The sequence below is a fragment of the Palaemon carinicauda genome, unplaced genomic scaffold, assembly GCF_036898095.1.
Source record: "Palaemon carinicauda isolate YSFRI2023 unplaced genomic scaffold, ASM3689809v2 scaffold817, whole genome shotgun sequence".
NCBI lineage: Eukaryota > Metazoa > Arthropoda > Malacostraca > Decapoda > Palaemonidae > Palaemon > Palaemon carinicauda.
In genome coordinates this window covers 62,006-73,230 of record NW_027172113.1, presented here as the reverse complement: position 1 = coordinate 73,230, position 11,225 = coordinate 62,006, and the positions used below count along the sequence as shown (strand labels likewise).

At 37.3% G+C, this 11,225-nt stretch overlaps 1 long non-coding RNA gene across 4 annotated transcripts in view; it reads left to right on the top strand.

The window, feature by feature from the left end:
• Window positions 1-2,946: 2,946 nt before the first annotated feature.
• Window positions 2,947-11,225, top strand: part of LOC137637531 (uncharacterized) — a 44,294-nt gene continuing 36,015 nt past the window's right edge. For 3 of the 4 annotated variants that reach the window (XR_011043690.1, XR_011043687.1, XR_011043688.1), the window contains exons 1-2: window positions 2,947-3,036; window positions 5,303-5,417. This is a non-coding gene — a long non-coding RNA (uncharacterized lncRNA). Of the gene's footprint in view, window positions 3,037-4,425; window positions 4,856-5,302; window positions 5,418-11,225 lie in introns of those variants that run through there. The other variant, XR_011043689.1, reaches the window with a different exon arrangement.

Here is an 11,225-nt window from a genome sequence, read left to right as displayed (position 1 = left end):
CAGGATGCCAGAAAACTTTCAATCAATCAATCAATCAATGCGAGCGGAATTTTTAGATTTATTTCAGAAGCAGGTCTTCTGAAAACTATTTAACTATTGTAATGACTTCTTAATTTTTATGGTTTTAATCGAATTCTCTTTTAATTTTCATATACAGTAAATGGTATCGGCGTCAATGACCTTAGATGTCAGGATGCCAGAAAACTTTCAATCAATCAATCAATCAATCTCCATATCATTTGCTGGAGCCAGAAAGGCAATGATTGAGAGAAAAATCTAACTCACTATTGATAAAATTATCCATTGGGCCGATATGAATGGATTTAAGTTCTCAACAAGTAAAACTACAATTGTCCATTTCTGTCGTATACGGGGAGTACATCCAGACCCGGATATATACATCAAAGGTCAACGGATCCCATGTGCAAGTGAAGCAAAATTTTTAGGGTTGATATTTGACTGTAGGCTTACATGGGTTTCTCACTTAAAAACATTAAAAGCTAAATGTGTTGAAGCTATGAATCTTTTAAAAGTCTTGTCCCATACATCATGGGGGGCAGACCGCAATACAATTTTAGAATTATACAAGGCCTTGATATTATCCAAAATTAGTTATGGATGCGAAATATACTCCTCAGCAACCCCAAGACGGTTAAAAATACTAGATTCAATGCATCATGCTAGCATTAGATTGTCCACAGGAGCCTTTAGAACCTCCCCTATCTCAAGTCTCTTGTTGATGCTGGGGAGTTGCCTCAACCTTTTGGGTTTCGGGTTAACCAATTATTAAACAATCTGGATATAATTAGAAATAAGGTGCTTCCATTCAAGGTATCATCAACGCCTCCATGGAAATTACCTGACATATCTTTTTGTAGATACTTTATTGGAGTTAAGAAGAATATATCAGACCTAGAAGCCAGGTCTCTTTTTATGGAACATGTCGAAGAACATAGGGGATCGACTTTTATATATACTGATGGCTCCAAATCTGATGCTGGCGTTGGATTTGGAGTACATAGTAATGATTTTAATTGCAGAGGTGCACTTCCTCTAACAGCTTCCATATTTACTGCCGAACTGTATGGCATATTAACCGCTATTGAGAAAATAGCTTTGGAAAAGGAGGGTAATTTTACAATTTTTAGTGATGCAAGGAGTGTTCTTCAAGCTTTAGAAGTTTTTAATTCTAGTAACCCTCTAGTTTTAAAGATTTTAGAATGGCTTTTTATTATTGGATGGAAAGGTATAACTGTTCGATTTTGTTGGGTTCCAGCACATGTAGGTGTGTCTGGGAATGAGAAGGCAGATTTACTGGCGAAGAATGCGGCATTCGAGTTGCTACTAAGGAGGTATCCCATTCCATGTAACGATCTCCTACCTTACATCAAGAAATTGGTTTGTGATGAATGGCAACAGCACTGGGACAGTCAAGATGGCAATAAAATGAGGGAAGTAACAAATATCATATCACCTTGGAGGTATAACATGATTCCCCGAAAATGGGAGACGACTCTTTGTCGTCTCCGTATTGGTCACACACGGTTGACACACGAGTTTCTGCTGAAGGGCTAACACCAACCGTATTGCGAGGACTGCTTAGTACCTTTAACAGTGAGGCATGTGTTGACCGAATGCCCTAATTTTACTAACTTAAGAAATAGATTTATTTCAGAAGCAGGTCTTCTGAAAACTATTTAACTATTGTAATGACTTCTTAATTTTTATGGTTTAAACGAATTCTCTTTTAATTTTCATATACAGTAAATGGTATCGGCGTCAATGACCTTAGATGTCAGGATGCCAGAAAACTTTCTATCTATCAATCAATCAATCAATTAAAGTGTGAAAAACAATTTCATTTATTTCATAATAGCCAAAATTAGTTCTATCATCCTGGAAACTTTATAAAGTACTTATTTTTTGTTTGTTTTAAGCCTTGCAAGCATTTTAAGGCAAAGCAGATAATGTAACACCATATTTTTTCTCAATTTTTTGTGTATATGAGCAAGATGAAAATTATATCGCTTTCTTTATTTAAACATAGTTATCTATTTATGTTGCAAATGATTTAAATCAACATTGAGGTCTATTTTAATGTTAACTGGTGGCTAATTACAAATTTATCTATTATTTTTATTTTTTAACAAATATTTTGTTTGAGGCCTCCTTTCTTTTTGAAGCTTCATTTCACCATCTTATATTGTGATGAAAAAATTGTGTTTCGGAGAGAAGGTGGCTCAATTATTGTACTTTATAGTGATCACTTCAAATTTAGGTTATTTCACTAGAAAAAATGTTTTATGAATTAAAAGAAAAAAAAACTATGGTTCGTCCAGAACTCGCCCTATACTACGAATATGTTTTTATATGATTATGTATATACGTATCAACATTAATGTTTCCCAATGTAGGCTATATTGCATTTTAATTTTTTATTGGTCATTTATACATAATATAATGAAAATTTAACCAAAATAAAGATTATTTGGTTTATTTTGTATTCTATCATATGAACACCATGAAATTATACCAGCCAGAAATGAAAAATTGTAATGTCTTTATATGTGAGTAATATAATGTAGCATACATTAAAGAAAGTGTTATAATAAAGTAATAATTATAATAAAATACAGTACTTATAGTATTAAAATAAATAATTTTATCATATAATGGGGAATAAAGTCATGATAATATACTGATAAATGAAATACAATATACAAAATGGCCGTTGTCTGTTGGCCCAAATATTGCCAACATATGTATTAATATTTCATATTCCGTATTGTATTTTCACATAATGAGACATAAAACTAATAAAAAATACAATTAAAATTTATATATAATTCTTTAAACAGGTATTAAAACTCTCATATAGCATAGATAAGTATTTAAAAAGGAAAAATAAATTGAGTAACTGGAACCTTTTTAACTTTTCTTTCGGGTTTTGGATCCCGAGAAAAATGTAAACAAACATTTGAAGGAATGAAGAGCCAACTCAGTGAAGTTTTTCGTCTTATATCTATGAAATTAAAGGTAAATTATGAATAATTTTATATTAATATGATATAATAGAATACTAATGGATTAATAATTAAATAAATTACCCCCAACATCATATATTAGGCTAAAAAAATGTCTTTTTTTAGGCTTAGATTGATGGTAAAGAAGTATGTTTCTACGGTCATGTGTACCCTAGGATTGGCCGGGTAGATTAGGGCATTGTTTTTACGTGTTTTGTTTGTTAATTTAGTTGTTTTTATTATTTTTTTAATCATTTGGGACAATATTCTAGCCCGTGGGAGGATGGATCCATGACTATTGGCCCTAGACAACCCTGGCCATATTGAGGCAACTTGTAGATTAAGGCATTGTTTTACTTGTTTTGTTTGTTATTTTGGTTGTTTTTATTGTTTTTAATCATTTAGGACAATATTCTAGCCTGTGGGAGGATGGATCCAGGAATATTGGCCAAAGACAACCCTGGCCATATTGAGGCAACTTGTAGATTAAGGCATTGTTTTACTTGTTTTGTTTGTTATTTTGGTTGTTTTTATTGTTTTTAATCATTTAGGACAATATTCTAGCCCGTGGGAGGATGGATCCATGACTATTGGCCCTAGACAACCCTGGCCATATTGAGGCAACTTGTAGATTAAGGCATTGTTTTACTTGTTTTGTTTGTTATTTTGGTTGTTTTTATTGTTTTTAATCATTTAGGACAATATTCTAGCCCGTGGGAGGATGGATCCATGACTATTGGCCCTAGACAACCCTGGCCATATTGAGGCAACTTGTCCTGAAGGACGTCTGTAAGGTCATGTGTACCCTAGTGTTGTCTGTAGATTAGGGCAGTGTTTTTACGTGTTTTGTTTGCTATTTTAGTTGTTTTTATTGTTTTTAATCATTTAGGACAATATTCTAGCCTGTGGGAGGATGGATCCATGACTATTGGCCCTAGACAACCCTGGCCATATTGAGGCAACTTGTCCTGAAGGACGTCTGTAAAGTCATGTGTACCCTAGTGTTGTCTGTAGATTAGGGCAGTGTTTTTACGTGTTTTGTTTGCTATTTTAGTTGTTTTTATTGTTTTTAATCATTTAGGACAATATTCTAGCCTGTGGGAGGATGGATCCATGACTATTGGCCCTAGACAACCCTGGCCATATTGAGGCAACTTGTAGATTAAGGCATTGTTTTACTTGTTTTGTTTGTTATTTTGGTTGTTTTTATTGTTTTTAATCATTTAGGACAATATTCTAGCCTGTGGGAGGATGGATCCATGACTATTGGCCCTAGACAACCCTGGCCATATTGAGGCAACTTGTAGATTAAGGCATTGTTTTACTTGTTTTGTTTGTTATTTTGGTTGTTTTTATTGTTTTTAATCATTTAGGACAATATTCTAGCCTGTGGGAGGATGGATCCAGGAATATTGGCCAAAGACAACCCTGGCCATATTGAGGCAACTTGTAGATTAAGGCATTGTTTTACTTGTTTTGTTTGTTATTTTGGTTGTTTTTATTGTTTTTAATCATTTAGGACAATATTCTAGCCCGTGGGAGGATGGATCCATGACTATTGGCCCTAGACAACCCTGGCCATATTGAGGCAACTTGTCCTGAAGGACGTCTGTAAAGTCATGTGTACCCTAGTGTTGTCTGTAGATTAGGGCAGTGTTTTTACGTGTTTTGTTTGCTATTTTAGTTGTTTTTATTGTTTTTTTAATCATTTGGGACAATATTCTAGCCCGTGGGAGGATGGATCCAGGACTATTGGCCCAAGACAACCCTGGCCATATTGAGACTTGTCCCAGAGGATGCCTCTTTGGTCATGTGTACCCTAGGATTAGCCGGTTAGATTAGGGCATTATTTTACTTGTTTTTAATGATATTTTGATTATTTTTATTGTTTTTAATCATATGGAACAATATTCTAGCCATATTTATATAATTTATTTACACTTAAAGATTAAAATCGGAATTATTTATAAATGAAAAATATGAAAATCAATATACATAAATAAAAGACGTCTGTTAACAATGACTGTACTGTTAATTCAAATAGCCTGTACAGTACTGTGAATTCTCTATATGATTTCCAGTATTATAAAAAAAGTTATCGATTGTAACAGTTTAAAATTTGATGTTTTATGTCAATATATCGTTCTTTTATTCTACTAAATAGAATGCATAAATTTACAAATTTTTTGTCAAAAAGAAAAAAAGCTTTAATTCTTTTATCATCTTTGTTTCAGCTGGAAGATTTTATCTTGAACTGATCGTGTGTATTTTTCTTTCAGATGAAGGAGTTTCATCATTTGTGCTGGGGTGTATGTATAATACCGGCCACCTGTATAATGATAAAGTATACAGCAGTGTAAGGGGGTCGTAGGGGGCCGTCAGCCCCCCAGTTAGGTAAGTAGGTAAGGACACGGCTTGTATGTTAGGTTAGGGGGGAGAAGTTTAGTTTAGTAGGCGTCCATATTTTATGGTAACCGGAGTACTGACCCAGGCAGAGGATCGTCCCATTTATTATTAAAGTTATTTGATTAAATATAATAACATATGGATTCCATATATCAATAACACTTGAATGTTGTAATAAAAACTTTTGGTAAATTGTATATAAGAAATCTATACTTAAATCAAATCAATCAGGCTAACGGGTGTGACCTGGGAAGGGGGTCTGGGGTCTTTCCCTGGCTAGGGGTTGTGAGCTGGGAAGGGGTCCGGGGACTTGCCCCTGGCTAGGGGTTGTGAGCTGGGAAGGGGTCCGGTGGCTTGCCCCCGGCTAGGGGTTGTGACCTGGGAACTACTAGGTTAGGTTAGGTGGGTTTTATTAGGTTCTGTACAGCTTAACTCCTGAAACTGGTTTTGCTCCTGTGCAAAATACAAACCGTCCGCTCTTTACTATGGAGGAGTATTACGGCAAAGCTAAAACCAGCCGATAAAGCTTTTTTTCACGGTGTAACAGCCCGCCTCTAGGTAGTGGTCACACTAGCACTAGTGACTAACATTCACTTTCTATTTCAGCTCGGTAAATACACAGTCTTTCTCTTTCGCCACCCTTTTTAACCGGTTTTCGGTTAAAAGTAACTGGCCTAATGCTTAATAAAATTTCCCTTTGTTTTGAGCTGCCTTCATTGGTTCTCACGGGTTCCCTGTGCAAGGAAGGTTGGGAGGTACGAGAGACAGACCATAGCCGAGTGATGCTTTATTCCTGTGATGGGCAGAGGACATTGATCTGTACGGACGGTAATTAAGCACCCTGCTGGGCAGGTGACTGACCGACTGCGAACAAGTAAGATGTGTGGGGGTCATTTGTGTTTTTTAACTTTGATGTTATAATTAGTATAAAAGCCTACGCTTTACATATAATGAATCACATAAAAATAAAGGGCAAATGATTCCGCGCCTAAATGCATAAACAATATTTACAGGGTATTTACAGAGAATACTGTATTTACAATTCTGAAAAGAGCGCTACAAACATTGTAGGACGTTGTCCTTGCAACTACTTACCTCCCCAAGACCATTATTAAAAGGGGATAATTTTAATGATTGTATGAAGAGAAATAAATGGGTAAAATAAATATATTAAGTCTCTGTAGCGAGATGGGGGTTGCAGGCATCCCCTTCAATGGAACACTAGGACTGGAGGGCTGTTATCCTCGATACATGGTTGCAGGATGCAGCCCCATTAGAGGGTTCGACTGCTGGTTGTAGTTTCTTTGAACTGTGTCTGGTCGGGCTTCTCGCGTCTTCTATTTAATAATAATAATAATAATAATAATGTTTATTGGACAAAAACATATATACATACAAAATAATTACAAAAAAAGATTCGGTCCAAGCCCATGTGGAGCAGAGCTCTTCGGGCAATAATACAATAAAATAATATCATCAATTAAAAAAAATTTATAAAAAGTAAATATTGATATCGATAAACTAAATGTACTCATATATATACATAAGAATATACATATGCATACACATACTAATACATATACACACACATGTACATATACATACACATGTACACATAGACACATATAAATGAGATTTTTAGCCTAAAAATAAATGGAAATGTACAGTATATTCGTATAATAAAGTATGATAAAGAAGGGCGGAATAATAAATAGTACAAACTTTGAATTTAAACATTGATATGGTAGAAATGCTAGACTTACAAATGTATACAAGCAATAAAGAATATAAGAATTAAGAACATTATTGCATTAATGGTTAGTTCATGAAGAATGTCTACTAATAAAACTTAGTACACAGATAATAACATATTAGTATATGATTTTTTAAAAGATCGAATGCTAAGCAATGCCTTAAGATAAGCAGGCAGAGTATTCCATTGTTTAACTCCCTGATAGAGATAAAACTGTTCACATTTCTTTACACGTACGAAGGGAAGAGTTAAGTTAGAGTCTCTTGTTCCATATTGGTGTGCTGATTGTACCTGAATTATTTTTTGTCTAATGGATGGATATTTATGCAGCGAAAGGGTTTGAAACATCAAATTCATTAAGGAGAGTTTGTAGGTATCCTCCAACTTCAGAATCAAGAGAGACCGGAATAGAGGTGATGTATGAGCTAAATAATCACTCGAAGTTATTATTCTCACCAGTTTTTTTTGCATAATGATTAGCGGTTGCAGGACGTTTCTACTGCAACTCCCCCACGCTGTAATGCAGTAATTTAAATGAGGAGATACTAAAGAGTGGTAGAGTTGTTTTAATATATATAGCGGGAAATAATCCTTCAGCCTATATATGATACCTATAACTTTGGAAATTTTATTGACTATCATATCCACATGCTTACTGAAGGTTAATTTATTGTCAAACATTACTCCTAAAAATTTTCCACTGGATTTCTGGTCAAGAGTGTGATTTCCTATTGCAACTCTTATGTTACCGGGAACTTTGCGCAAAGAAAATATTATGAAATATGTTTTTCTCTCATTTAGGGTCAATTTATTCGATAGTAACCAATTTTTAACATTATTTAAGTTAGCAGTTAAAGAATTACAAAGAGAATAAATATTTTTATGACAAAGATGGAGCGTGGTGTCATCGGCAAAAAGTATGGAGTTTAATCTGCCAACTGAACGAGGCAAATCATTAATATAGATGAGGAAAAATAACGGTCCTAAGACTGATCCCTGAGGGACACCTATTTTGACATCCATAATCTCTGAAAGATGACCATCGAGCGTGACAAATTGTTTTCGATTTGTCAGGTAGGATTGGAGTAAGAGTAGTGCATTGCCTCGTATACCATAATGTTCCAGCTTTTGAAGTAGTATATCATGAGACAGTATCAAAGGCTTTGCTCAAATCCAAAAAAACCGCACCAAGGTATTCATTTTTATTCATTGCATTATAGATATTTTCAAGGAGGTCATGAACGGCATCACTAGTACTTACGCCTCGTAAGAAACCATACTGACACGTAGAGAAAATGTTACAACTATTGAAGAAAGAGTAAAGTCGACTATACAATAGTTTTTCAAATATTTTATTCAACAAAGGAAGGCAGCTAATTGGTCTATAGTTATTAACATCTGATATATCACCGGATGTGTGTAACACAGTCACACATGCAATTTTCAAAATGTCAGGATAAATACCAGCATCTAAACAACGGTTGAATAGCATAGATCTAGGAAAGGCAAGTAGGTTAGCATTGTTCTTATATAATCTTGTAGGAGGAGAATGAATATTTGCTTTTTTGTTTTTCAGTTTTTTTATAATGTTCATCACTTCAAATGGAGATGAAGGGGTAAAAAAAATAGACTGCTGATTTGAGGGAGGCAAATAGGTACGGAAATCTAAGTTAATATTTTGAGGTAAAGCATCCCTTAGAGTAACGCCTATTGTAGAGAAATGAAGATTAAAAGCATTTGCAATTTGTTTAGTGTCAGTAATGGTTTCCCCGTTTCGAATCAGTTTTCTGAGTGAGCTACTCTTTTTTCTGCCCGGCCTTAGTGACGAGTTGATTAAGTCCCAAGATTTTTTGGCATCTCTACGGAGTTGGTCAAAAGTACTCTCAAAATAGTTTTTCTTTGCCTTGCGTATTAATGTACATAACAGATTACAATAGTTATTGTACTGTTGGCTACTATAATTACCCAATTTCATTCTTCGGTACAGATTATGTTTAATATTAATTGATTTAAGAAGTCCTTTGGAAAGCCACCTATTCATCAATCTTTTAACACTAACAAATTTTGTTTTCAGGGGAAAACACTCATTGAAGAAACTGTCAATTTTGTCACTGAAAGAGGTCACACCTACGTGAGGATTTAAGGAGGCGTGACCATATTCTGCTGACCAGTCTCTACCCCGGAGTAGTTCTGTAAATTTTCTATCATTAATTTGGCTCATGTCTCTAAATTGAATTCTTATTTTGTCATTCATACTGCTTAGTGCAGGCAATAAAAGGCTACAGAAAATTGGGAAATGATCAGTGATATCAGCTAAAAATATCCCAGAGTTACTAACGAGGTTATTATTGGCCCAAATGTGATCGATACAGGAGAGAGAGTCATTTGACCCGATTCTGGTAGGCCTAGTTATTGATGGTCGGTATTCGAAAGACCGCATTGTGTTGATCAGTCTCCGTGTGGTCTCGCTTTCCCCTTCCCTCATTAGGCAGATGTTAAAATCCCCTGTGACAACAGTATTCCCAGAAGAGATACCTGGACTTCTTAGTACCGCCTCTAGCGAGTTGAAAAACATATTTTCGTCACCTCCTGGACGCCTGTATATACCTAAGATAATAGCAGAATGAGAGGAATTGGGAACAGAAACTGTTGCCCCGTCACTTTCAAAATTATCCGTAGATATGCTTAACTCATCGAGAGGTTTAAACAAAAGTGTTTGTTCTGGGGAAGTACTCATTGGCACCGTCCTTGCTGCTTGCACACGTCGACATCGCTTTGTGAATGAGCAGGCTTTAATCTGTCCACGGTCAGCCAGTCTTCTGCTTCGTGGACCATGATCTTAAATCCCTTCTTCGTCCTCTCCAGCACACGATAGGGCCCTTTATAAGGATGTGAGAGTTGGGGGCCGGTGACCGTCCTGTCTGACGAAGACGTAGGGGCAGGTGTCCAGCGAGGCAGGCCTAAATTGCTTTGTCCTGTCAGCATACGTTTTGTGGCAGGGCGTGAATTTTTCTGCGCTTTCACAAAGCTGGGCGAGTTTGACGTGTTTGGTGTCTGGATTGGAGGGGGAAAACTCGCCAGGTTCCACGAGGGTCTCCTCATTGACTTTCTCTGCTGAAGAGGCTTCGCCGTTTGCTTTCAGAGCCGTTCGAAGACTGAGGAGGACCCAGGGAAGTTGCTTGACCCATTGCTCGTCTGTGCATCAGGCCATTAAAGCTGCCTTCAAGGACCGTTGGCTGAGGGATTGTAGGCAGTTGTGCTGTGCAGGTTGGTCCCCATCAGGCGGGCGAGGGATACCCACAAGTCTGAGATGAAAGTGTGTCCCCTGTCGATCGTCATGTCGTCCTGGACCCTGAAACAGCCCCCTTGTTGAACGGTCGATGATTGTTAGGAGGTACCTGGCGTGGTAAGGGCCCCGCAATGTCGACGTGGATGTGTTCAAATCGTCGCTTAGGTTGAGAGAAACTGCCGACTCCTAACTCGGTGTGACGGCTGACCTTGCTGGTTTGACACGCCGTGCATGCACCTGCCCACTCGCATGAGTCCTTCCTGATCCCCGGCCACATGAACTTGTCGGTCATCAGTTTGGTGGTAGTCCTCGATGAGGGGTGCAAGAGACCGTGAATGATGTTGAATACCAGCCTTCGTCTCGTCAGTGGGATGATAGGTCAAGGGCGGCCTGTGTTGGTATCGCAGAGCAGAGTGGGGCCGTTGAGATGTAACTTGACGTCCTTACACCGAAAGGAGGTCAAAGAGGACCTCGCGTCTGCTGTGGTGGAGTCGCCTGTTTGCTCCTGGGCTGATTTCCTCGTAGTCCACCCCGATGTGGATGGAGTTGATGCTGATTCTTGACAGAGCATCGGCCACAGGGTTTTTTCCCACTGGGACATAGCTAATAGTGCAGCCGAACTCAGAGATGGCCGCCAGGTGTCGTTGCTGTCGGGCGGACCATGCGTCCCTGGGCTTGGTGAAGGCATGGACCAGAGGCTGGTGGTCCGTCTGGATGATGAATGAAGCTCCCTCCAGCAGGTATTTGAAGTGCC